At 36.5% G+C, this 25,975-nt stretch overlaps 1 protein-coding gene across 9 annotated transcripts in view; it reads left to right on the top strand.

The window, feature by feature from the left end:
• LOC149124528 (uncharacterized) overlaps positions 1-25,975 on the top strand; it is a 332,973-nt gene that overhangs the window by 45,085 nt on the left and 261,913 nt on the right. For 3 of the 9 annotated variants that reach the window (XR_016212788.1, XR_016212789.1, XR_016212790.1), the window contains exon 2: positions 5,630-5,742. The exons of 2 other annotated variants lie outside the window; for them this stretch is intronic. The gene's annotated coding sequence lies outside the window, so the exon portion shown is untranslated. Of the gene's footprint in view, positions 1-5,629; positions 5,743-14,606; positions 15,825-23,255; positions 23,567-25,975 lie in introns of those variants that run through there. 4 more of the 9 variants (XR_016212787.1, XR_016212792.1, XR_016212786.1 and 1 more) reach the window with 4 other exon arrangements.

Genomic DNA, 25,975 nt, shown 5'->3' with positions numbered 1-25,975 from the left:
TTTGGTGGTGTCATTTGGATCCCCTGTATATAGAATCTGCAAATAGGGATCATTTGACTTCCTCCTTTCCAATTTGTATCCTTTAAATTTCTTTTTTATACCTAATGGTTCTGGCTAAAACTTCTAGGACTATATTGAATAGCAGTGTTGAAAGTGGACATCTTTGTTTTTGGATCTTGGTGGTAATGCTTCCAACTTTTACCCATTCAATAGGATGCTGGCTGTGGGTTTGTTGTAAATTGCCTTGATTGTGTTGAAGAATGTTCCTTCTAAACTCAATTTGCTTACAGTTTTCATCATGAAATGGTGTTGTATATTGTCAAATGCTTTTTCTGCATCTTTTGAGACAATCATATGTTTTTTGTTCCTCAGTTTGTTAATGTGATGTATCCCATGGATTGGTTTGCAAATGTTGAACCATCCCTGCATGTCAGCAAAAAATCTCACTTGGTCTGGGTGGATGATCTTTCTGACATGTTGTTGTATTTGATTAGTATTTTGTTGATTATTTTTGTATCTATGTTCATCAGGGAAATTGGTCTTTAGTTCTCTATTTCATCTATTTCAGGTGTAGGAATTAAGGTGATGCTGGCTTCATAGAAAGAATTTGGGGGGACTCCCTCCCTTTCAGTTGTTTTGAATAGCTTAAGAAGAATTGGAGTTAGTTATTCTTTAAATGTCTGGTAGAATTCAACAGTGAAACCATCTGGTCCTTGGCTTTTCAGTTTTTGGGAGGGTCATTATTACTGATTCAGTTTCCATCTCGGTTACAGTTCTATTTAGGTTTCTATGTCTTCATGGCTAAATTTAGGTAGGCTGTATTGGTCTAGGAATCTATCAATTTCTTCTAGGTTTCCTGGTTTATTGACATATGGATCTTTGTAGTAATTTCCAATGATTTTTTAAAATTTCTGTGCTGTAAGGCCGGCGCCGCGGCTCACTAGGCTAATCCTCCGCCTAGCGGCGCCGGCACACCGGGTTCTAGTCCCGGTCGGGGCGCCGGATTCTGTCCCGGTTGCCCCTCTTCCAGGCCAGCCCTCTGCTGTGGCCCGGGAGTGCAGTGGAGGATGGCCCAGGTGCTTGGGCCCTGCACCCCATGGGAGACCAGGAAAAGCACCTGGCTCCTGGCTCCTGCCATCGGATCAGCGCGGTGCACCGGCCGCGGCGGCCATTGGAGGGTGAACCAACGGCAAAGGAAGACCTTTCTCTCTGTCTCTCTCTCTCACTGTCCACTCTGCCTGTCAAAAAAAAAAAATTTCTGTGCTGTAGTTTTTATATTTCCTTTTTCATCTGTTTTTATTGATTTTGTTTTTCTCCCTCTTTTTTTTTTTTTGGTTAGTTGCACCAATGGTGTATCAATTATTTATTTTTTTAGCTTTTCACTTCACTGAATTCTTGTATTCCTTCATTTCAATTTTGTTTCTTCTCTAATTTTAATAATTTCTTTCCTTCTACTAGTTTTGGTTTTGATTTGTTGTTTATTTTATGGGTCCTTGAGATGCATTGAGATCTCCTTTATTTGGTACCTTTTCAGTTTCCTCAGGTAGGGACTGATTGCTGTAAAATTTCCTCTTAACACTGCTTTTGCTGTACCCCCTAGGTTTTGGTGTGATGTACTGTCATTGTCATTTGTTTCAAAATTTTTTTTTTTATTTTTCATTTCTTGTATGACCCATTGTACTTTCAGGAGCATGCTGTTTAGTCTCCATGTGCTGACATATGTTCTAATGATTTTTGAACTGATGATTTCTAGCTTTAATACCATTGTTGTCAGATCATGCATGGAATGATTTAATTTTGATTCAAATAATGATTTGAATTTGCTGAGACCAGCTTTGTGGCCTAACATATGACCTACCCTAGAAAATGTTCATGCACCATTCAAAAGAATGTGAATTCTGTAGATTCCCGTTAGCTCCATTTGGTCTACAGTGTCGATTAACTCTGTTGAGTTATGTTGTTTCCTTGTTGATTTTCTGTCTGGTTGATCTGTCCATTGCTGAAAGTGTGGTATTGAAGTCCACCAATACTATTGTATTAGAATCTTTGTCTCCATTTAGCTCTTTTAACATATTTTTAAGTAGCCAGACTCCCTGTAATTCTGTACATATATGTTTATTAAAGTCACAGCTTCCTATTGGATTGATCCCTTAATTATTACATTGTGTCCTTTGTCTCTTTTAGCAGCTGTAATGTCTGATATTAGAATAGCAACACCAGCCCTTTTTTGGTTTCTGTTAGCATGGAGTATCTTTCTCCAAGCTTTCACTTTCAGTCTGTGTGCATCTTTGTTGTTGAGATATGTCTCTTATAAGCAGCAAATAGATGGGTCTTGTTTTTCAATTCATTCAGCCAATCTGTATCTTTGAACTGGAGAATTGAGACCATTTACATTCAAGATGACTATTGTTAAGTAATGACTTGGCCCTGCCATTTTTCTATAATTATTCCTATTGCTTACTTTGGATTTATTTTTACTTCTGATGGTTTTCCTGTCTTCTCATTCTTTCATAATGGTGGCTATCTTTCTGTATTTTGGTATTTAGCACGTCCTTACACATCTTCTGTAAGACTGCATGAGTGTTGAAAACCTTCAACATCTGTTTGTTATGGAAAGTCTCTATTTCACCTTCATTCATCAAGCTTTGTGGGGTACAGTTTTCTGGGCTGATAGTTTTTTTCTCTTAAGACTTGGACTATGTCTTGCCATTCCCTTCTAGCCTGTAGTATTTCTGATGAGAAATCAGCTATGAGTCTAATCTGAGAGTGTCTGAAATTAATGTGTTGTTTTTCTTGTGCCCATTTTAGAATCTTTTCTTTATGTTTTATTGTGGAGAGTTTGACTACAATATGTTGTGGTGAAGATATTTTCTGGTCATGTCTGTTAGGAGTTCTTCTATTTGAACATCCCCTTCTTCAAATTGGGGAAGTTTTTGAAATTATTTCACTAAATCATCTTTTCATTCCCGTCTCTCTTTCTAATCCTTCAGGCACTTCTAGAACCCATTTGTTTGTTCATTTGATAGATTTGATAGTATCTCATAGGTCTCCAACACTGTTTTCTGTTTTCTTCTTTTTTTTGTATGACTTTAAGATTTCCAAAAATTTGTCTTCTAGTTCAGATGTTCTTTCTTCTGCCTCATCAAAACTGCTGTTAAAACTTTCCACCTCATTTTTTTTGATCCATTGAACTCTTCATTTCTAAAATTTCATTTTGATTTCTCTCCATATTCTCTATTTCCTGGGAAAAATTTTTGTTCCTGTCTTGTATAGTTTTCTTTAGTTTGTGGATGTGTTTTTTTTTTTTTTTAATAATCCTATGATTTTCTAAATTCCATTTCTGGCATTTCTTCAATCTCTTCACCTTTGCATTCTAATATTGAAATGTTGCATTCCTTTTGGGGGTTCATGATGACTTCCTAATTCTTGTTATTTAAATTTTGGTTCTTAATCTGAATTTTTGGAGTTTTTTTATTTTTTCTGCTGCTGACTTTATTTTTGAGTCTATGCTTCTGTGGCTTCCTGGAATGTCTGCCCTTTCAGTGAATACCAAGAGGTGTGTGGTGGGTGTGGCCTGGGGGATCTGGGCAAGGCTCTACTGTGAAACAAGATTCCAGGGTAATGATTGCCAGCTATGCCCTGCAGCTTTTCGTGTAGCCACCTAGGGCCCAGGATCTCAGTATCTAAGGTTCCCCCATATGCTGCTGGTGAGGCACCACTCTATTTTTGGTAATTGGCCCAGCCACTTCCTGGTCATGTGAGACTGGGGGCTGTGGGTTTTTAGCTCTGGATCACATGCTGCAGTCATTGGCTTAATGCCTGCCTGCCTGCCTGCTGCTTGTGGGGAGCAGCTCGGACTAGACTGTTACTGGAATTAAGACTTATTCTATGCATCTGCTCTCCCACAATATGGCGCTGGGAGAGAAGTAAACAGCTTCCGCACAGCTGCCTCCAGTTCAACCAATTAACTGTAGGACTTGCTCCTGATTGGAGGAGAGCAGCGTACTCGGCGTGTGGGCAGCCGAGTTGGGATTGGCGGAGGAGGACTATAAAGGAGGAGAGAGACGGCATGCACGAGGAACATCTATGGGGAACATCTAAAGGGAACCCGTGCAGCCCCCGAGAAAGCTGGCCGGCGGTGTGCCGCTCCCCTGCGGAAGTGGGGAATGCGGCCAGGGGGAACTGCCCTTCCACGGAGGTGGAGGGGATAGTAGCCAACCCGGGAAGAACCAGCAGCAAACCCGGGGAGGGCCGAGCAGACGAAAGAACAGCGCAGGGTCCTGTGTCGTTCCTCCACGAAGAGGGGGAGCGACACTGCTGATGTTGGTAGCGCATTCAGGCACCCTGTCTCAGTGGATTGTCATACTTGCAAGCTTCCCTAGATGTCGTCCTGATTTAAAATGACATCCACTTTTTCTCAGCTGGGGCATGAGTTTTGTTTCAGAAAGACTGCTTTGAATCAGCAGCCCCTCTCCATTTCAACTTGGACCTCAGGCAACCGCCAGCAACTGCTGGCTTCCGGGTTCTCAACTGGACCCATGCTATGCTCTTGGTGGTAGTTCTATTTTTAATTAACTTTATACATATTAGGTTAACTCTGTACTGTGTAAAGAGTTCAACAAATGGTATGAAAAAAACTATTCCTCAACCTTATGTCTTTCAATGATTAACAAAAAACATACATACTTTAGTTCATAGAAACTTTAGTAATAGTATTTCAAAACATTTAAATAATATAGTTTATGAAGTATACAATGAAGAGTATAAAATAATTAAAAGTCAGTTATCATTACTGTATTGTCAACAAAATAATTATTCTTTGAACTCACTGAGAATATTTGTATTTAAGTAAAATTGATGCTATCATTTACCTTTCTCTCACACACACACACAAGATAGTGTAAAAGTATTTCATTTGGAATATTTTTGTTTGTTTCTAAGGGATAGTCACTACAGTAGCTTACTAGAAATCTACACACACACACACACACACACAGACTATTCCTGTCTTAGTTGAAAGAAAAAAAAATCACTGTTGTGCTTAGATTGAAAGCCAGTTTTTAGGCAGCATATATCATGATTTAATCAAACAGATACTTTTTGGAGAGTTTCAAATTTAATTCAATATTTACTGTTGTAGATAACTTACTTGAATGGAGTAGCTAAATTACTGGAGTAAAGTTGTAAATCCATATATTATAGATTTATCCCTGAGTCCTAGAAAAATCTCCAGTTGTTTAACACAAATTCTAGCCTGAGGACAGCAATTATATAGAATAGATCACTGTGTAAGAATGTTTTGGCTTTTCATAAACATACCTATTATAAAACATACCTGAAGACCTAAAGTAATCAAGACTATTTTCCAAGTTTCAGTGAGTTATAATACAGTCCTCTAGAGAAAAAGAATAATATATATGTATGTATATTTTATATATGTATAAAAGCATATATATATAATTATATGTCTTTCATTGAAAAATTGAATTAAAAGTATGCTTATTTGGTGCAAAAACATTTTGCATTTTGTGCATATTTGTTTCTGGATATGAATTTTTTTCATGAATATTTTCAAGAATGTGTGAATGTACATATGTTTATTGTATCTGAGCAAACTTATTTATTGTAGGAATTGACTCCACTGATTGTAATCATGGAGGCCAAAAAGTTCTGTTATCTGCCGGGTGGAGAACAAGGAAATCTTGTAATTCAGTTGGTCTGAAGACCTGGAACCAAGGGAAGGTGAGCTAATTCTTGGTCAATCTGAGTCCAAGGACCTGCAAACCAGGAATGCTGGTAACCAAGGACAGAACTTGAATGTCCAGCTCATGAAGAGACAGAATGGTGGCAGCATGAGCATTGCCCCAACCGCTATATCAGATATTTTGAATTTTTTCTGAAATATTGCTTCCTACTTTCTTTTGGAATAGCACAAATTTTCTGGTGTTTCATTTTACTTTTACTATGTATTCATTAGCTGTGTCTCTCTTTTATCTTTCATTCTAAAGCCTTGATTTTCAACCAGGGGTGAATTACCCCATAGTATATTTGTTAATGTCTGGAGAGATTTTTAGCTATTACATTGTATACAGAGTATATGTGCTGCTGGCATTTAGTGCCTAGAAACAAGTGATTCTATCAGTTCTGACATGACAATCCTCCTAAACAAGGAGTTATTGATTCCAAAATGTCAACAGTGCTGAAGTTGAAAAACTGTTTTCTAAGATGTATAACATGGTATCCAGTAATAATAATGTAGTTTTTTTTTTTTAAAGTGTAAGTTTTAAATCTCTGTACTTCCATTTATCCCCTCGGTTCACGTGTACTATTTTCCTGCAGTTTACTTTTCATATGTTTTAAGCTTCTCAAGACATTGGATGGATTTTGTTTCAAATAATTGTTTTTAATGTGTTGAGAAATCTTTTATACTAACCTACGTTACGTTCTATAATCTTTTTTTCCTTTGTATATATATTTATTCCCTTATAGAATCTTTTCACTTTGACCTGAAAAACTTTTTAACTTTTCTCGCATGCATATCTGTTTTCAGTGTGCTTATTCTGAAGAAGAAAATTTATATTGCCTTTCTTTTTTAAATTAAATGATCTTAACTTTAAATATTTGCAAAACAGGAAGATATAGAGAAAGAGCTTATATCCCCTGGTTTACTCCCCAAATGCCTATGACAGAGCTGGGTCAGGCAGAAGTTGAAGGGGTATCAGGTACCTAATACTTGAGCCAACACCTGCTGCCTCCTTGAGTGTGAACTAGCAGGAAGTTGGAGTCTGGAGCAGAACTGCAATTTGAACCCAAGGGACTTTGATATTGGATATAGGCATCCCAAGAAGTGTTTTGATTGCTCAACTAAATACCTGCCCACGTGTTGCCTTTATTTCTAGACTATTATTTCACAGTATATAGAATTTTAAATCGACTATTTTTATTTTTATACTTTCATGATTTTGTTCTGTTTTTCCATCTTGAATAGTTATTAACAAAAGTTAGATGTGTCATAATATACTATTGTTATTTGTCATTCTTTTATATAGAGTCATGTTTTCTACAGCTACTGTTAAGATTTTAACACTTACTGCTTATTTTCCACCATTTTATTATGATGAGTTTTGTTATGTTTTCCTGTATGTTTGTTATTCTTTTAGCTCATTAAATGACATGGAGCTGTAGATTTATAATTCTTATCAAATTTAGAAATTCGCTGTCTATATTTCTTCAAATATTTTCTGTATCTCCCTATACTTTCTTAGTATCCTGATTGTATCGGTTTCTGTATTTCTATATATAGATCTCTTTATAGATATCAGTATCAAGATTTAAAAAAAATGACAGTGACTTTATAAAGAAGCATCCTCAGAGACCAAAAATATTATTAATCCAAAGAGATAAGTGTGCATATGCATCTTTATTTATAATATGTATTTTATTACTAATTATGAATAAATATATTTTATTCAATAATAAACAATTCATTTACTTTTAAAAAACCAAAAGTTAAGCAAGTTTTCAATTATATTCATGCTTTCTACTATCTAGATCTGTAGTAATCTGAAATTTTAGTCTGTTTTATATATAAATAATTTGTTTCCTATCATCTAGTACTTAGACTTAATATCTTCTTAATTTACTTTCTTTTTTTTTTTTAAGATTTATTTATTTATTTAAAGGCAGAGTTTCACAGAGAGAGAAGGAGAGGCAGAGAGAGAGAGGTCTTCTATCCGGTGGTTCACTCCCCAGTTGGCCGCAATGGCCGGAGGTGTGCTGATCTGAAGCCAGGAGTCAGGAGCTTCTTCTGACTCTCCCAAGTGGGTGCAGGGGCCCAAAGACTTGGGTCATCTTCTATTACTTTCCCAGGCCATAGCAGACAGCTGGATCAGAAGTGGCGCAGCTGGGATGCAAACTAGCGCCCATATGGGATGCTGGCTCTTCAGACCAGGGCGTTAACCCACTGCTTTGCAGCGCTGGCCCCCTTAATTTACTTTCTTGAATACATAATTGAGTATTATTTCAAAGTTTGTTGTTTCGTAGTATTTTTCTTTTATCCTTTCTGTCTTCCCCAAATGTCTCTATATGTATTTCTACTTGAATCTTCTACACTTAAGATATTTTCTCCAAGTGTAATTTCAGCCTAGAATATTTCTCTCTATATAGCCATATGTTTAATCATCTACAACACACATAAACTTCTCTCTAATTAGTACTGATGTTCACCAAGAGGCAAAGGCGGAGTTTTAAAAAAGCACATAGCAAGAAGGTAATTGATAATCACCAAGTATTATTTACTAGTAAGAGGATACTAATCTCAAAAAGTAATTTTTACTCCATGTATGAATGAGATTTTCAGTGTTATAACAAAATACCCAAGAATATTAACTTTATATGGAAAAAGGTTTATTTTGACTCTAAGGTTCAGGGGTTCACTGTCAAGATCAAGGTAAATATTGGTTCAGCTTCTGGTGATGGGATTCTTGTTGGCAGAGTCTTAAGTTGGCAAAGAGCATACTATGACTAGGGACAAGGAATGCATGTCTGTATTTTCCTATGTGTGACTTTATAAAACCACCATAATTTAATTACCCTAATGATGTAATCTATCCATTTTTTTAAAGGTTTTTTATTTGAAATGCAGAGTTACACATAGGGAAAGTCTGAGAGAGAGAGAGTGAGAGAAAGAGAGAAGGGTTTTCCACCTGCTGGTTCACTCCCCACAAAGGCTGGAGCTGTGCTGATCTGAAGCCAGGAGGTTCTTCTGGGTCTCCCACAAGGGTGAAGGGGACCAAGTAGTTATGTCATTTTCTGCTGCTTTCCCAGGTCCATTAGCAGGGAGCAGGATCAAAAATGGAGCAGCTGGGGTTTGAACCAGCATCCATATTGAATACAGGCTCCACAGGTGTCCATTTTACCCACAGTGCTGGCCTATATGTGTATACATACACTCACACACACACACACACCCCTATACATATACATGCACCTATTTGTAATCTTATTACCAAGCAACCCACATCTAAACGCAATAATTGGATAAGTCTCTGCCTTCCTAGTACTATTAATTTATGACTTTGGGATTTTTTTTTTGACAGAGTTAGAGAGAGACAGAGAGAAAGGTCTTCCTTTTATGTTGGTTCACCCCCGAAATGGCTGCTAGAGCCGGCGCGATGTACCGATCCAAAGCCAGGAGCCAGGTGCTTCCTCCTGGTCTCCCATGTGGGTGCAGGGCCCAAGCACTTGGGCCATCCTCCACTGCCTTCCTGGCCCACAGCAGAAAGCTGGACTGGAAGAGGAGCAACTGGGACAGAATCCGGCGCCCCAATCAGGACTAGAACCCTGGGTGCCAGTGCTGCAGGCGGAGGATTAGTCTAGTGAACCAACTGCTGGCTGACTTCGGGATTTAAAGCCTTCCATGGGTCAGGATCAGATCATATTCAAAGGATAGCACTCCAGGAAGTGGAATGAGGGAAGGACACATAGTAATTGAACACGTCAAATATGAGAACATCTATAGATACTGATAGTGTTAAATCAAAGATTATAAAATGAGAAGGAATTATTTGATATGTAAAGTATACTGTAAAAAATAAAAGGTGTTGGAGTGTCAGGCGTTGTGGTCCAACAGTTTAAACCCTTTTTTAATTTTTGGTGCTCACATACCATATTGGAGTGCTGACTTAAGCTGGAGCTACTCAGCTTCTGATCAGCCTCACTTCTAATGTGCCTGTGAATGTGATGAGTAGTGTTCCAAGTATTTGGGTCTCTGTCACTTAGGTGGGAGACCCAGATGGAGTTCCTGGCTCCTGACTTCAACTTGGTTTAGTCATGGCTTTTGTAGGCATTCAGGGAATGAACCAGCAGTTAGAGGTTCATATTCTCTGTCGTCTCTGTCTCTCTTCCCTCCCCAATTTCCATCTTTCAAAAAATAAATGTTACGACATAATAGGTGAATTGATTAATATTTTAGCTAGAGAATTTTAGGTCCTGTGGCAAAAGTGGGAGACAAAAGGATATACCAAATTGTACAAATATAAATGAGCTATAGGATATTTTTTAGAAGTTGCATTTTCCTTTAAGAGAAATTCAAGAGGAGGCAGAGGGAATAAGGTAGAGAAAATAAAGTAATTAATATAAGGAAAAATATAAGCTGAAGAATATCATAAATCTTCACATGGCAATTCCCGAGAGAATTTTGGGGAGAATAAACGAAAAAGGTATAAAACTAGGCAGTGCTAGCCTCTTTATAGGAAAGAAAATTAAAATTTTGCAGGAGAAAAATGTCAAATTTACTAAAGAAAAATAGGTAATATGAAACCTGATTTCTAGTACTTAATTGAAAGATAGTTTGAGGGGCCGGCACGGTGGTATAGCAGGTAAAGCCACTACCTGCAGTCATGGCATCCTATATGGGTGCCAGTTCAAGTCCAGCTGCTCCATTTCCGATCCAGCTCTTTCCTGTGGCCTGGGAGGGCAGTGGAGGTTGGCCGCCAGGTCTTTGGACCCCTGCGCCCAGGGGAGACCCAGAACAAGCTCCTGGCTTCAGATCACCTTAGCTCTGGCCGTTGCAGCCGTCTGTGGAGTGAACCATTAGATGGAAGACCTTTCTCTCTGCCTCTGCCTCTAACTCTAACTCTAACTCTAACTCTGTCTTTCAAATAAATAAATAAATCTTAAAAAGGAAAAGAAAGTTGGAAAGAAAAGTATAGGAGTTATTTGTGCATTGATTATATTTAATCTGTTGGTATTCAGGGAAAAAGGGTAAACAAAGGAGAGATAGTGGTTTATGATCAGGCTCTGACTAATGTTAACATCTGACGCTTAAGAGAAGAATGAGCCAAGTAAACGGAAATAAAACAAGCAACATGATGGGAAGGAAGTCAGAAGTGGGTCATTGCTAAAGATGTTTTAAGAAATAGGATTTGCCGGCACCTCAGCTCACTTGGCTAATCCTCCGCCTGCGGCACTGGCACACCGGGTTCTAGTCCCGGTCGGGGCGCCGGATTCTGTCCCAGTTGCCCCTCTTCCAGGCCGGCTCTCTGCTGTGGCCAGGGAGTGCAGTGGAAGATGGGCCAAGTGCTTGGGCCCTGCACCCCATGGGAGACCAGGAGGAAGCACCTGGCTCCTGGCTTTGGATTGGTGCAGTGCGCCAGGCATAGCGGCCATTTGGGTGGTGAAGCAACGGAAAAGTAAGACCTTTCTCTGTCTCTCTCACTGTCTAACTCTGCCTGTCCAAAAAAAAAAAAAAAATAGGATTTGTTCAGTTATGTTAAATCATGTTGAGAAATTAAGAAAGGTGCAGATAGAGGTGACTGTATTAAAATGGTTTTGGTGCCTTTTGCCAAAGTTTTTTCTACTAGAATGGTGGGAATTGAAACCAAATTCATGTCAGAAAAATAACCGAGGGTAAGAAAGTGGAGAAATTTTACATACAGTTCTTTGAGACAATTTTAATGTAAAGGAGATGAGATAGAATGACATTTCTGAACAACATATATAAAATGCAGCCAGTTTTCTAATTCTTAGGGACATTTTAAAGATTAAAACATAAGTAATTTATAAACACACATACATGCACACACACACACACACGCACAAACAATGGAATACTGTCTTTTACAACAAAATGGAAGCAACTGGAGGCTGTTGTGAAGTAGGCCAGTCCCAAAAAGATGAATATCATATGCTTTGCCTGGTCTGTGGTAACTAACATATAGAGTATAAAAAATGTAATGTATATAAGTAAAATTGACATGTTGAGGTTTGATTAGTGTTTATAGCCCTTTCCTTTTTTTGTTTTTTATTTTTAATGAATACAAATTTTATAAGTACGGCTTTATGAATATAGTTATTCTTCCGGCCATACCCTCCCTCCCACCCACACTTCCACACCTCCTCCTCCTGTCACTCCCTTTCCAAGTTCTGTTCTCTATTAAGATTCATTTTCCATTACCTTTGTACACATAAGACTAACTCTATACTGAGTAAAGATTTCAACAGTTTGCACACACATGCACACACAAAAAAGCCTGAGAACTAAATTTGCAGTTAAAGCTCATAGTACAACTCATTGAGGAAAGAGATCTGTCATGGGGAGTTAGTGCACAGTGACCCTGTTAATTTAACAATCAACACTCTTATGTATGAATCAGTCAGTGACCACCTGAACTATATGAAGATATTGACATGATCTTCTTAGGCTATAGAAACCTTTTGAATCCACAGGCTCTATCAGTATTTACATAAGGCCATAAGCACAGTGAAAATTCTTTTCTCTCTCCAGAAAAATCAACATCGTTCTTTGATGGCCACTTCTTTCTGCTGGTCTCACTCATAGAGATCCTTCATGTAGAACAGTTTTTGCTACAGTGTCTTGGCTTTCCATGCCTGAAATGCTCACATGGGATTTTCAACCAGACCAGGAAGCTCTAGGTATAGCCCTTATCTTGTACTCCTGAGTAACAGTGGATTTTCTACTTATTACTTTTTGAATTCTTTATTTAGTGGAGGGTTAAGCTTGTGGTTATAAGAAAAAGTGAAAGTATATCATTGTAAAAAGTAAAAAATAAGATGGATGTGGGAAGGTACAGTGGGAAGTATCATGCTGTTGCCCCAAATGGTGGAGTTAGAAATGTGCCAGGGAATTCCAATACAATCTCATCAAGGTTGCATGTACCAATGCCATCTCACTAGTCCAAGTGATCAATTTCATTTCACAGTTGATCACACTGATAGGTCTAAGAGTCAAAGGGATCACACAAACAAGACTAGTGTCTGCTAATATTAACTGATAGAATCAAAAAGGGAGAGAACAATCCAACATGGGAAGCAGGATACACAGCAGACTCATAGAATGGCAGATGTCCTAAACAGCAGTCTGGCCTCAGAATCAGCCCTTAAGGCATTCGGATCTGGCTGAAGACCCCATGAGAGTATTTTAAGCATGGAAAGCCAAGACACTCTGCAAAAAACAGAAGAGGACCTAAATGAAAGATCTCTGAGTGAGATCCCAGTAGAAAGAATGGGCCATCAAAGAAGGAGGTATCTTTCTCTGAAGGGAGGAGAGAACTTCCACTTTAACTATGACCCTGTCTGAATAAGATCGAAGTCAGCGAGCTCAAAAGGCTTCCATAGCCTTGGCAACTCATGAATAGAGCCGAGGGAGATTTCTGACGCCGTAAAACAAGTGTGTCAATTTGTTAAGTCAACAATAGGAGTCACTGTGTACTTACTCCTCATATGGGATCTCTGTTCTTAATGTGTTTTCCAATGTGAAGTAATGCTATAACTAGTACTGAAACAGTATTTTACACTTTATGTTCTGTGTGGGTGCAAACTGATGAAATCTTAATATATACTAAATTGATCTTCTGTATATAAAGATTATTGAAAATGAATCTTGATGTGAATGGAATGGGAAAGGGAGTGGGAAATGGGAGGGATGTGGGTAGGAGGGAAGTTATGGGGGGGGAAGCCATTGTAACCCATAAACTGTACTTTGGAAATTCTATTTGCTAAATAAAAGTTAAAAAAAAAAAAAAGAAATGATTTCCTAATATGAAAATGTTCTCTAAAAATCACATCTGTGGGATTTTTTTTTTTTTTTTTTTGGACAGGTAGAGTGGACAGTGAGAGAGACATTGAGAAAGGTCTTCCTTTTCTGTTGGTTCACCCCCCAGTGGCCGCTGCGGTTGGCGAGCTGTGGCAGGCGCACTGTGCTGATCCAAAGCCAGGAGCCAGGTGCTTCTTCTGGTTTCCCATGTGGGTCAGGACCCAAGGACTTGGGCCATCCTCCACTGCACTCCCGGGCCACAGCAGAGAGCTGGATGGGAAGAGGAGCAACCGGGACAGAATCTGGCACCCCGACCAGGACTAGAACCTGGTGTGCCAGCGCCACTGGCAGAGGATTAGCCTATTGAGCCGGGGCACCGGCCTAATCTGTAGGAATTGATAAAACTTATTCACTGTTTCTGATGACAAGAAAATTAACTGAAATATTTTACTGAATAAAATTAAAATAGTTCATAAATAGCTTAAAAAATACTTAAAGTTTGAGGCAGTCAGTTCTAACAAAACCTGTATCATCTGTGCTTTACTTCCCTCTATGCTCCCTTCTCCCCTCAAATTTCCTGCTCTCCCTTCCCCACCCCTCTCTAATGTAGTAGTCCAGTTTTTGCAAAACTATTTTATACTTTTTATTATATTGAATTTTTGTAAGAATCCATTTATGTATTTTTTCTGGAGCTCTTTGTCCTAGGAAAATGATTATTTAAGCAAAGTGTACATAGCAATTGCTCTTAGAATGCGGCAATATCTGACAGGTTCTAATCTCCACCTGCTTTCTATTTGAAAAATCTACTAGCTGTTTTTTGAATTTTATTTTATATATTTTATACATTTTTTTGTTAAGATGGCTAAATAAATAACCTAATTATAGCATTATACTTCTTAATTTATAAATTTGTTAAAAATTGACTATACAAGAACAAGTGTTATAGCAAAATATTCCTTTTATTTAAGTGTATGGTTAGACTTAATAGAGGATATACTTTTTTCTCCTTTAGTTTATGACACTTTTTTTTTTTCTTTTTCTTTTTTGACAGGCAGAGTGGACAGTGAGAGAGACAGAGAGAAAGGTCTTCCTTTTGCCGTTGGTTCACCCTCCAGTGGCCAGTGCGGCTGGCGTGCTGCGGCCGGCGCATCGCGCTGATCCGAAGGCAGGAGCCAGGTGCTTCTCCTGGTCTCCCATGGGGTGCAGGGCCCAAGGACTTGGCCATCCTCCACTGCACTCCCGGGCCATAGCAGAGAGCTGGCTGGAAGAGGGGCAACCGGGACAGAATCCAGCGCCCCGACCAGGACTAGAACCCGGTGTGCCAGCTCCGCAAGGCGGGAGATTAGCCTATTGAGCCACGGCGCCGGCCTTATGACATTCTTGTTACTCTTTCCACCATGAGGAAACAATCTTTTATTTGCCAGATTTAATTTTTAGTATTTTTCTCTAAAATGCAGACTTTCTTCAATTAATTAATATCTGTAGATTTTTTCTTGTCATTCATTTTCTCTGGTTAAATAATTTTAAACATGCTTAATTTTTATTAATTCTTTGACAATACAAAATAATAGTGCTCATCAGAGAAGAGAGTTGTTAAAAAGCCATAAGAATCACATACATTCTATTGCAGAACTATCATCTCTAGTATTGAAATTTTATGTTTTCTACTCTGCATATTTTCCTAATTATTTAAAAGGTATGTTTCATTTAATTTTTCTTAAGTTCTGTAACTTAAAAATTGTGAAATAATCCTTAAATCTAAATCTTAAGATAAAAATAGTATCATTTAAACTTTTTCAGGTCTATCAATAATAATGTTTCTCATGTGAGTAAATTCATGGCATTTTATCTGTGGTTTTTGTTATGTTTTCTGAATTGTGCAACACTTCTTAGTAAAAAGCAACATCAGAGTATATTATAAAGAAGTATTTAATATAAACATGCCAAGTCACTTATCTTGGGCCCACTTTATTATAGTTTCTATTAAAATAAACTAGAAAATAGAAATCATTTAAAACTTATTTTCTGCCTTCCTTGCATCCATATAAGCAGTGAGTTCAAACCAGTGCAAATCCTCTCATATGGATAAGAGATTATCTGATTATGTTTGCAGTGCATCAAATAGTATTAAAGCAAGACAGTTCATCTCTAAGATCTTAATAGGCAAATTATATTTACTGAAGGCTATGTAACAAAATTGATAATGTAAAATTACAAGAGATTTTTCTCAAAAAGATCACTTTATCACTCAGTAAATTCACACATCACTTTCTTCCAAAGATATGAAACTAAATATTATATTAGTGTAATAGAAACCATGTTATGTAATAATGTATTTTGCCATTTTCCTTATTTTGTAATATATTTGAATGTTGTTTTATGTATATAGTTACACATTGAAAGTAAAATATGAAGAAATATTGCCATTAATTTGAAGTACTTTATAATTTAAAACATACTGTTAGTTTTAACTGTGAAACTAACCTGCAGTTTCCAAAAACATCCAAGAAACTAAATCCAAAACTTTAGGCTCACAAACTACTTTTTCTTTGTGATCTTAGTGAAAATTAATTTAGTATTAAAAGTGTTTTGCTGCTTTACAGATTTTATGATTTTTGTGTTGTAAAAAAATAGGAAAACTGCATGGCAGCATAGCAAATGATAACTATAATTATCATATCACAACCATAACTATCATAATAATATGATTATCTCAATGCAGGCAAAAAATATCCTATGAAATCCAACATCCATGTATGATAAATATTTGAGTATATTAGGGATAGAAGAAGCAATGCTCAGCCTAATAAAGATATATATGATAATCTCAGAGCCATCATTATATCGAATGGGGAAGAACTAATGGTTTCTCCTCTAAAATTTGAACCAGATGAGGATGCCCACTCTTCTGTTCTTATTTAATACTGTAGTGGATGTTTTAGTCTAATCATTAGGCAAGGCAAAGAAATCAAAAGGATACAGAAAGAAAAGAATGAAATTATTCGGATGGTGGGTAATATGGGACACCCAGACTCTATCAAGAGACTATTAGATAAACAAATTAATTCAAGTTGCAGGATATAAAAGCAACACACAAAAATCAATACCATTTTTACCCATCAGTATTATTTCCTACTGAGTGTGACGCTTCCAGTGGCAAAATCACCTTTATTTAGGTATCACTTCTTAAAAATTCTATCATCTGTCAACATCAGGTTGTGTCCCCTACATTCATATGTTGAAGTCTTAATTCCCAGTATCTGAGAATGTGGTTTTATTTGGAAATGGGATCAATGTGTATATAATTAGTTCCAATAAGGTCATAGTGGGATAGAGTTGTCCCCAATTCAATATAAATTAACAGAAAGAAGAAATTTAGAGACGGCATTTACTCAGAGCACCATGTGGTGATTAGGATTATGCTGTCTCAAGCCAATAAAACATCAGAACAGAGGAGAAAAAAATCAGATTTGATCCTTCTCTAGTGTTTCAGAGGAAGAATGTTCTTGTGACACCTTGTTTTTCAGATTTATAGTCTCTATAACAGATAATAGATTTAAATTCTTTAATCCAGTCACTTTGTGGTACGTTGTTACTTCAACCCTAGCTAACTGACACAGATTGTAGTGCCAGCAATTGTGGTGCTTCTGTAACAAATACCTAAAAAATGTAGAAGTGGTTTTGGGATTAGGTAGTGGTACATACTGGAAGAGCTTTGAGGTACACATTAGGAATATCTACATTGCCTTGAAGAGATTGTTGCTAGAGATGTGAATGCTAAGGTGTATCTAGGGAGATCTCCAACGGCAATGGGAAAATTGTTACTAGAAACTGAAAGGTAATCCTTGTTATACAATGGCAGAGTACTTGACTGAAATGTTTTCTACTGTGTTAAATTTCTGATAATCTGCAGCCTAGAAATGTGCTAATGGAGCTATTTTTCCAAGAACATGGATCTTTCAAGAAAAGAGAACATGGCCAGCGCCGCGTCTCACTAGGCTAATCCTCTGCCTGAGGTGCTGGCACCCCAGGTTCTAGTCCCAGTAGGGGCACCAGATTCTGTCCCAGTTGCTCCTCTTCCAGTCCAGCTCTCTGCTGTGGCCTGGGAGTGTGGTGGAGGATGGCCCAGGTCCTTGGGCCCTGCACCCGCATGGGAGACCAGGAGGAAACAGCTGGCTCCTGACTTCGGATCGATGCAGTGTGCTGGCCGCAATACATCTGCCGTTGCGGCCATTTGTGGGGTGAACCAACGGAATAAGGAAGACCTTCTGTCTCTCTCTCTCTCACTGTCTAACTCTGCCTGTCAAAAAAAAAAAAAAAAAAAAAAAAGAAGAAAAAAAGAGAACAGTGATGCCAAAGGAGGATCAGGTCTGGTTTCTCCTTATTTCTCAAGAGCAAGGTCACCTTGGCTCCAGAAAGTAGTGCCACCACCCTGGGATCATCTGTTATATCTGTGAGTATTGTGAAACTTCTAAGAAATAACAAGTACCAGGAACTTAAAGTCAGAATAGTCTGTGCATTGGTATTTATTCGATTTTTTCTCTCCTCCAGCCAGCCTGGTGAACTTTCCCCAATGGGATTTCAGGCCTCGTTCTCTGCAGGCTTTTTCTGCCTTTCCCCGCCAATGTCTTGGGTTACTGAGAGGTTTTTAGCTCACCTCCCCTTCCAGTGCTGGCGTGCAGACTCTGCGGCTCCAGCAGGTCCGGCGGCCCTGGCGGTTCCCGTGGCTCAGCTTCCACGCGGTGGGCGACCTTGCTCTCCCCTTAGGTCCTCTGAGTTACAGCCACTAGATCCGGAAGAGTTTCCTCTGCAGTTTTTCCCTGATCCTTTTCCTGAGGCTACCGTAAATCCACTTTTATTAAACTATCTTTTCCCGGACTGTCGGTGCGCACCCTTACTATTCTGCCATCTTGGCTCTGCCCCCCATTTTTGACTGTTTTTTATGGAGATACTTCCTCTGTTCCTGAGTAGGCTTATTTCATGGGATGTTTAATGTCCTCACTATTTACTTCAGTCATTTTGTTGAAACCTGAGAGAAACATTGCCCTTAGTAAGCCTTCTGTTTCTCACCTTATTATGGGTCTGAGGTATGTAGAAGGAATATATTATATAAATCAAAATATTAAGGAACTTTCAAATTGAATACAAAATGTAACCCATTTTAATGAGACATTTGAAGCTAATACTATTCAAAATACTGAGTCTTAACTATATGGCACAGTTGTCTTAAAAATAAACATAAGTGTTAATGTTGAAAATGTCTGGCATCATTGGGTGTCATTTTATTATCACTGATAGAAAATAATTCCAAATTATTTCTGTGATTTGCTTAATAATTTTTTTCTCACTTCTGATATAGTAAGAATCAAATTTTTATTCAAAACATACTGTTGTCTACATAGAAAATACATATTTTTTTCTTAGAATGGCAGTGTTAGACTAGTGACTAATCTTAGGGCACAGGATCTATGAATGAGAGTAAAAAACTCCTCAGTGTCATCAATCCTAGAATAGATTTTATAATATACTGAGTAATTTTCCACAAGTCAGAGATAGAGTTCTACAAAGCATCAGGGATTTCTCTAGCTAATTGGGTGTGTCTGAAGTATTTGCTAACTCTTTTGGTGTGTCAATTTTAAGGGTTGTGGACAAATGCAATTTCCACCTAAAGATTCTCATCTTTTTCTCCGAAGGCCTTTTATGAAATTTAAGTAGACCATCATTTCTGTTCTACAAACTTGGCTTTTAAATGCACACTTTGTATGCCTACATAATCCACATGCATAAAGCAGAAAAGTTAACTCTTCAAAGTTGACCAACATTACCATGTAGGCCAAATATTTTGCAGGCAAAAATTGAGTAAAATGCTAAAACAAGTGTTAATTTAGCAAAGGCCTTGTGGATTTATATTCATTATACCTCTATTGTGAAGATTCTAATTTAATGTGGGATATCTTACTATGTTTAACTGATAAGTTCTTGCTTCAAAATTAGTCTTTTGTCTTGATTTCATTCTTATATTCTGCTTAAATTGTACTTTTATTTTCTAGTTTGAGGAATATCATTTTAATTAGGCAGTAAGCTAATTAAAACTGATCTTTGTTCAATAAATATAACAAATACACAAGTGTAAAAATAATTGAACAGGGAAATTTTCACTCTATATATTTGGGTAATTGCTCACATAAAAAACCTTTAACTGCCGACTATCAGAAATAGTAATGATCATATGATATGTTTGCATATTTTATGGTATATTTAGTTTGGGCCATTAAAATTTAGTATGAAATATATATGACCTAAATATTAATAAAGGGTTATAAAACTTCTTGAGACAATAAAAAGATCTTAACAACTACTTATGTTTATTTCTCATTTTATATGTGAATTATTTCATGTGTTTCATGCATTTATTTGAAAAATTTTCTATTTATGTAAAGGAAACTGATTTCATGTATTTCATATCACAGTTTTTTAAAAATATTAAGTTATACAGGTTTCATATATTTCATATATACAGATTTAGGAACATAGTGGCACTTCCTCCCCTACCATCCCTACCACCCACACTCTAATCCTTCCTCCCCCTCCCTCTTGGATTCCCACTCTTTAATTTTTATGAAGATCTATTTTAAATATACTTAATGATAATATGGTTAACCCTACTCTAAGTTAAAAGAGTTCAACAAATAGTATGAAGATGGGGGGGAAGACATTGTTCCTCAATAGAGGAGACAAGGGCTATAAACAATCATCAAATCTCAAAATGTTTATTTCACTCTAATACATTGCATTTCAGGTACTCTATTACCTCTTATCAGAAAAAAAAAATATGGTATCTGTTTTTGGGATGGGCTTATTTCATTAAGTAAAATGGTTTTCAATTGCTTCCATCTTTTTTCAAAAGACAAGATTTCATTTTCTTTTCTTACAGCTGAGTAGTATTCCATAGTGTTTGCAAACAATAATTTCTTTATCCAGTCAACAGTTGATGGACATCTGGGTTGATTCCATATATTAGCTATTGTGACTTGTGGTGCAGTGAACACATGGGTAAAGATAACTCCTATGCTGATTTCTTCTTGGGTAAATTCCCAGCAGTGTGATGGCTGGATCATATGATAGGTCTATATTCATATACACAGTTTTAAGACCACTACTATTATTAAAACTTAACCAAATTTTAAAATTTTATGTTGTTGAAATACCTTACTTGTTTCCCTTTGATATAAAATTTAAAATATCATTAGTACATGCTGAAAATAATCTTATTTTGAGGATCACTTCAAAATTACAGAAGTATGCCCTAGTTTTACAACCCTAATGTTTCCAAAGTCAATTAAATACTTAAATTATTCAATTCTTGGATAGTTCATATTTAACAAGAAAATTAGTTGACTTATTCCATCTTTCAGTATCAGCTGGAGCTTTGTATTTGAGATACTGATAGTCTGTTTTCAAATGGCTATGGAATTTTTTACTAGATTTTAAAGGCTCTGGGAACACATTGTTTACACTGAGCTATTTAACTACTTGCAACCAATGATTATTTTCATATCACAGCTTTTAGTGGTTACCAAAAATTTAGTTAAAATAAATTACTTATGTTAGCAGTCACTTGTTATACTTATGAAAGAAGTGATTTCTTCCACAGTTGGATATTGTTGAGAAATCTAGATAGTAAAAATCATTTCCATATAGTCTGTCTATGTAACAGTCTGCAAATTTATCATGAAAGCAGACACATACACTACAAGGATATTGCAAAAATGGGAGCCAACCCAAAATGGACTTGTAAATCTGTTTGTTGACATGAAGTTTATATAATTTTAAGTGCATAATCTCTTAACAGTTTTTGCTATTTTTCCATGATTTTTGTTGTTACTATTTTAAAATGTTCAATAACTCAGTTTCTATTTATCCTGTTTTCTTACTTTCCTCTAGATTCAAAATCTTAGAGTTATCTATACCGTGCTTCAAATGATTTAATACTTTTATAAATTTTATTTCTACAAAACCTTGTTTCATCTATTCAGTTCCCTTTGATGATACTATATTTTATCATTTTATGTTTGTTTTGAACATTTTTAAATTTTAAATTTAATTATTTGAAAGGCAGAGAGAGACATTAAATTCTTAATTTCCCTTAACATTTTCTTTCAAATATATTCATTGATTCCACAACACTAATTTTGGGCATTATAGTAACTCCAAATTACAACTCTACTTCTCTATTGAACTGACTCTGATCATGCTTTTATGTATCTGTTCTACTGAATTGTTCCTATTCCAGTCAGAACTTCTGACAACTGATAAATCCAATTTTCAGCTTTGCGTTCTAATCAAGCTTGATCATTTGGTGATGTTTGATAGAGTAATCATTCACTAATTGAAACACTTTTCTTTGGCTTTCATTCAGCACAGTGACCTTCCTTGGCTTTATTTCCTATGCCTCTGGCTACTGGTTTTGTGTCCTTTGCTTCTCTCTTCTCAGATCTCATTATGTTGGAATAAATTAAAACAGGCTTTTGTGATGGGATAGACATCAGCTCCTATTTTTCCTTCAGTTTGTAAGAAGAAAGCATAACTACAGTCTTTCCCTTCATGTGTAGTATAGTCCATTTTTTTCAAAAGTCTTGGAGGTTAACATTTGTTTTAAAGGGAGAGGGAGTTTCAATAAAAATGAATTATTTCAGGAATTTGTAATCTCATTTACAATGATATTTCAGCATTATAAATAGAAAAGTAGTTTTGTAATATAAGCAATAAAACATTTTCCCAAAATAGTTATTTATTACATACAAAAGTGCATTGGACATTTTTAAAACTACTGTGATCTTTACTGGGAATCAGTAATTTATCCAATTATATAAAGTGGTTGATAAGTTCTAACCCTTGGTAACAGAGTTGAAAAATAAACTAATGTATTTTACCATAAAAATAGTTTGTTTTTTACAAAAATTAAACTCATGATATTGCTTTAATTTAGACTTTGAGTCTTTAAAAATACATATTTAAGCTGTTACACTAATCATTTTGAAGTTTTTGCATGTTAACCATTTAGTTGTTTATGCATATACGTTTCTTAAATTCAGTAAGCAACTTTAGAAGACATTGTATAATTTTTCTCAATAAAATATAAATACTTGATTATATTTATTGAAAAATATTTGGTAGTTCTGTAGTTTGAAATGAGCAGAATTTTATATTTGTAGATTATTCCCAAAGTTGAATGTCAAAAGTACTTCCATATATATTGTATCTATATTCTATCACTGTGTCTAGAGTAGCCATGTGCTTTGCTTTCAGACCAATAGAGTATGACAGAAGTGATACTACCTCAGGTCTGGGCTTAGTCTTTGACATTAAACAACCTGGCAGTACCATCTTACTTTCATAAAACCCTGAGGCAACATGCAGAAAGGATTTTCTTCACCCTTTTGGAACTTAGAGACCATAGAAAGAATTCAGGCTACTTTACTGGAGAGATCAAATAAAGAAAAATTTACTTGCTTTATATCTAACATTGATGTGCTAGATATTTGAGGGGAGAAGTTTTGGATTCTTTGGTCCTACTTGAGCCTTGAGAATATTTTCAGCAATGTAACTGAACCTATTTGAGACTTTACAAGATGAACCAGAACAACCAATTAGCTGACTCCAGTTGAGACTAAACATTTTTTTTTTTTTTATTTGACAGGTAGAGTTATAGACAGAGAGAGTCAGAGAGAAAGGTCTTCCTTCCGTTGGATCACTCTCCAAATGGCCTCCACGGTCGGCGCTGTGCCAATCCAAAGCCAGGAGCCAGGTGCCTCTTCCTGGGCTCCCATGTGGGTGCAGGGCCCCAAACACTTGGGCCATCCTCCACTGCCCTCCCAGACTACAGTAGAGAGCTGGACTGGAAGAGGAGCAACTGGGCTAGAACCCGGTGGCCATATGGGATTCGGGCACCGCAGGTAGAAGATTAGCCAAGTGAGCCACAGTGCCAGCTCCAAGACTAAACATTTTTTTTTAACATAGTATTTATTGTTATTTTTAACCACTAAGTTTTTGGTCCTTTGATATTCAGCAATAAATAGTGTGATGGGATTGATACCCAATGCAGAAGGGTATCATTACTGGAGGACTTCTATGAATCTTTAATATGTCAAATTACATGTTGACATGTTAGGAGTTGGATGGATTTACAGCAAATTCTTTGTCAATTTTGAGTAAGTTATAGATTATAAAAAAAAATTTGTAGTTTCCAAATTTTTCTGATGTTAAAAAGCAATGCCATCTAGTAGAATATGTGAATCATAAATATTAGAATTTCTAATAGTCATATTTTAAATGTATAATAAAATTCAATTTTCATAATTTAACCAAATGTATTATGTCATTCCAAAAATTAGTAGAAATAAGTATAAAGTTTAATTGATTAGGTTGAGAAATTCAAAGTATCTAGATTTTTTATCTACCTTATACTAAAAACATTTAATTTGGACTAGCCACATTTCAAGTCTCAAAATTCAAACATTGCTAGTTGATACTATATTGGACATGATAAAATTTCTTTGTCTATCTGTTAATTAAAAATAAGTAAATTTACATTTGTCTTTGTGTTTACTGTTTCTGATTTCAATAATTTCCTGCAATGTCTTTCTTACCCATTGAAAATATATCTGTAATAGAATGATAATGTAAATGTTACTTTTTGTTTTGTCATCATTCACTATTAAAACAGGTGTGTTATCTGAATGTCCCAGTTTTAACAGGTTTCCTTTTTGGTGTTCAGTTAGTTGTCACCTATCAGGGAGAACATGTGGTATTTATCCCTTTGGGACTGGCTTATTTCACTCAGCATAATGTTTTCCAAATTCCTAACAGGGATCACTTTTCAGTTAAAATTTAAACACTTAAGAATAACTGTGTGTTAATTACAGAGTTCAAGCAATGGTACTAGAACAAAAAAAAATACTAAAATGGATAAAGTATTACATTGTACATCAACCGTCAGGACAAGAGCTGATCAAGTCACTGTTTCTCATAGTGTCCATTTCACTTCAAGTTTCCCCTTTGGTGCTCAGTTAGTTGTCGCTGATCAGGGAGAACATATGATATTTGTCCCTTTGGGACTGGCTTGATTCAGTCAGCATGATGTTTTCCAAATTCCTCCATCTTGTTGCAAATGACCGGGTTTCGTTGTTTTTGACTGCTGTATAGTATTCGATAGAGTACATGTGCCATAATTTCTTTATCCAGTCTACTGTTGATGGGCATTTGGGTTGGTTCCAGGTCTTAGCTATTGTGAATTGAGCTGCAATAAACATTAAGGTGCAGACAGCTTGTTTGCCAATTTAATTTCCTCTGGGTAAATTCCAAGGAGTGGGATGGCTGGGTTGAATGGCAGGGTTATATTCAGGTTTCTGAGGAATCTCCAGACTGACTTCCATAGTGGCTTAACCAGTTTGCATTCCCACCAACAGTGGGTTAGTGTCCCTTTTTCCCCACATCCTCGCCAGCATCTGTTGTTGGTAGATTTCTGAATGTGAGCCATTCTAACTGAGTGAGGTGGAACTTCATTACGGTTTTGATTTGCATTTCCCTGATGGCTAGTGATCTTGAACATTTTTTCATGTGTCTGTTGGTCTTTTGGATTTCCTCTTTTGAAAAATGTCTATTGAGGTCCTTGGCCCATTATATACTTCAATTCTCTAATGTCATTGAATGCTTATTTTTTGTTAATGCTTCACTTACTATTATTCTGGATTATATAATACAAATATTTGTTCTTGCCTATCCTATCAGATAATGTGATATTAGAAGGGAGATAAGTATTATAATGTTGTAATATGTATAATATGTCCTTACATATAGTAGGTTTTTTAATTTTAGTTAATGTTATTAAATGTATTTATATTTAAAATTTCCCCATTGTACTAATTCCCATTTATTTTCATAGTTACACTCTGGTCATAATAGTCTTAGGAATGTACACATTATAATACATGAGGATATGATAATTGATCTTCTCTAGTGACTCTATCCTGTTTCTTTTTCAAAAAATATTTATGTGAAGGGCAGGGAGACAGAGGCAAAGAAATTTCCCATCTGCTCGTTCAATCCCCAGATGCTGACAACAGCTTGGGATAGGCCATTTGAAGCTAGGATTGGAAACTCTATCCAGGTCTCCGATGTGTAAGAGAGTAAACAAGTTGTACCATCACCTACTGTGTCCCACCAGGGTCTACATTACCCAGAAGTTAAAATCAGGAGCTGGAGGTGGGTAACCAACCCGTACTTTGATGAAGAATGTGGTCATCCCCAGTAGCATTTTAACTGCTGCATCAAATACCTGTTCTCTCTCCTTTTTCTTTACTCAGAAATATGTTAGAATTTGCAAGGAAGTAAAATATGCATTTTAGCTTGCTTTAGCAA

This window comes from Oryctolagus cuniculus, chromosome 9 (genome assembly GCF_051225735.1).
Source record: "Oryctolagus cuniculus isolate XC-2025 breed Fujian yellow rabbit chromosome 9, ASM5122573v1, whole genome shotgun sequence".
In the NCBI taxonomy this organism is placed as follows: Eukaryota; Metazoa; Chordata; class Mammalia; order Lagomorpha; family Leporidae; genus Oryctolagus; species Oryctolagus cuniculus.
This window is presented reverse-complemented; position numbering and strand designations above follow the sequence as displayed.